This window comes from Nomascus leucogenys, chromosome 19 (assembly GCF_006542625.1).
Source record: "Nomascus leucogenys isolate Asia chromosome 19, Asia_NLE_v1, whole genome shotgun sequence".
In the NCBI taxonomy this organism is placed as follows: Eukaryota; Metazoa; Chordata; class Mammalia; order Primates; family Hylobatidae; genus Nomascus; species Nomascus leucogenys.
The window spans coordinates 17,697,826-17,700,623 of NC_044399.1; positions in this window are offsets into that span (position 1 = coordinate 17,697,826).

Genomic DNA, 2,798 nt, shown 5'->3' on the forward strand with positions numbered 1-2,798 from the left:
ATATTGTTATCCTCAGTGTACACACAGCCGTCTACACAATACACAAACATTCCTTAAGTACTTACTATGTGCTAAATATTTCACTAGTGCTGGACATGAACCATTTCATTTAATTCTGATAATAGTCCTAATAATCAGTTCTGAGATTACTTCTCTTTTAGAGATGAGAAAACAGAGGCTTCAAAGGTCTTAAATGACTTTTCTGAGATAACGTATCTAGGGATTTTTGGAACTGGGATTTGAATCAAATTAGTGTAATTATAGGGCTCTGACGTGTAACCATCATATGACCCTACATATGGAAGCACAATGTACAGTTTTTATATAAAAGAGTATCATGCAGTGTTCTCTGGGATCAAGAGGAGGCACTGCCTGCCTTTGGTTCACTTAAGTACCACTTATGTGACAGCCCTGTTTCATGAATGCTGGCCATGAATATGAGGAGGAATGTTCCAACACGGAGCCACTCTGGCATTGGGTTAAATTAAAGGGTATTTTTAGAGCCCCCAAATCCTCACCATAAAACACTTTCTCCCTTACTAGAGACCTCTTTCTACCTGTCCCCCTTAAGACAGTGTTCTTGTCACTACAGTGTAGTACAAGGAACAGGGAATTTGCTGTCAGAAAGACACAAGTTCAAATCTCTGGTCCATGATTTGCAAATTTTATGATTTTGAGCATATAACTTCAAACCTCTGAATTTAATTTTACTGTTATACAAACAATAAATTATACAAATGGGATTTATACAAATGAGTATATTACTGTTGACTTCAGAAGCATATTTTGAGAATAAAAGACTAAAAGGGAAGAAAACGGGTGAACTATGACCTATGAAGCTCAACACCTCCAGTGCAGTGTGTGCTCAGCCAGTGCAGTATCCCCTTTGCTCGCAGGAAGGTTTTTACATCACTCTTTGTAGTTTGGTACAATCACACTCCAAATTAGATTTTCTTTCTCAGAAAGATAGCTAAACACCAAGCTCGACATGTCACTGGCTTCTTCTTTTAAAGGAAATTAAAATGTTAAATGTTTTACTAAAGATGTGTTTTAGGGGTACATATTAGTGCTGCAAAATTCAACTCCAGGGCACGTAATTTTTCTTGGGATGTGTGGTTTCTAATCTGATAGTTCTAAGCACTAACAGGAAAAGGGATGAGAGAGTTGAGTCCAAAGAGATGTTCTAAAGAAAGCAAAACTGAAGTTCTCTGCCATAAACTCTAAAATGTAATAAAAACGTGAGGGTCTATGGGTTCTTTCAAACTCTAATGTGAAGTTTCTATTTCCTTGGACAGTGATACCAAGGCATAGCTCTGCTCTGCAAAACTACACTGGAGTTACAGTATTTCCCAACAGCTCCTTCCCATCAGTAAGTAAGCAGTCTTGGTCGTAATCAATAAATGCAATTAGAGAATCAGTGACTGGGCATCCCATTCCTTAAGCTACTCACTGTAATGCCATTCTCAGATTATTGCCAGGCAAAGAGAAAGCATTTTGATCATCATTCCAGTTAGTTGAATACATTTATTTAGTGTTAAATTCTTCTTGCACCACAAGACCCACCTCCACATCACAAAGAAGTGCATCAGATGTGACTCTACATAACTAAATCTTTCCTTTCAGTTTATTTTATTTTTCCACTGTCTCTTCCTGCTCATATCCTACCTTCTTTCTTTTCCTCCTCCTCCTTTTTTTTTTTTTTTTGGAGACATTAAGTGTTGATGTGGTCAAAATTATTTTTTCTCTATTCAGACTTCAAGTCTTTGGTGAGATTAAATAAACTATTTTTAAATAATGAAATTTTTAACTGCCTTAGTTTTCTAGGGTGCTAAATATGTTTTTGTTTTCAAAGTACTGTGTTCCTTCACTCTTTCATTGTATAGATACTCGCTGAGCACCTTATAGGTGTCCTGGAATATAGATGCATCTATCCTATGGTTCCTGCTGTGAAAGAGCTTGTAGGAAGTAAAGATATGACTAAAATTACTTAAAAAACAGAAAAAAGTGATACAGGAAGATCAAAAGGGAATAAGGCACTGTTGATTGAACCTTGATTGTTTACTGAAAGTAGTGAAACCAATGCTTTGTGGTCAAAATACACAGGAAGGATGGATAATTAAGGATCATCCCTAATTAAAGCTGTTCGGCTTCTCTGGAACCCCAGGTACATAACGGGAAGTGGTAGGAGATAAGGATAGGAAAGGTAGCTTTATGCTGATGGATCCAAGGTGCTAGAGGAAATAAAGGATAAATGGATCACCCCCACCCACTCATCCAGAGATCTTTCTTTCTTTTTCTTTCTTTTCTTTTCTTTGCTCTTTTTTCTTTTCCTTTTCTTTTTTTTCTTTTCTCCTTCCTTCCTTCCTTCCTTCCTTCCTTCCTTCCTTCCTTCCTTCCTTCCTTCCTTCCTTCCTTTCTTCGTTTCATGAGACAGAGTCTTGCTCGGTCACCCAGGCTGGAGTGCAGTGGCACGATCTTGGCTCACTGCAACCTCCACCTCCCAGGTTCAAGCAATTTTCCTGCCTCAGCCTCCCGAGTAGCTGGGATTACAGGTGCCCACCACCATGCCCAGCTAATTTTTGTATTTTTAGTAGAGAGGAGGTTTCACCATATTGGTCAGGCTGGTCTCAAACTCCTGACCTCAGGTGATCCACCCGCCTCAGCCTCCCAAAGTGCTGGGATTACACGCATGAGCCACTGTGTCTGGCCTAGCGATCTATTCTTCAAACTGATCTCTCTTTTCAGTGCTCCTTTTAACATGATCTGTTGCAGCAACCCTATAGTACTGCTCAGTGTCA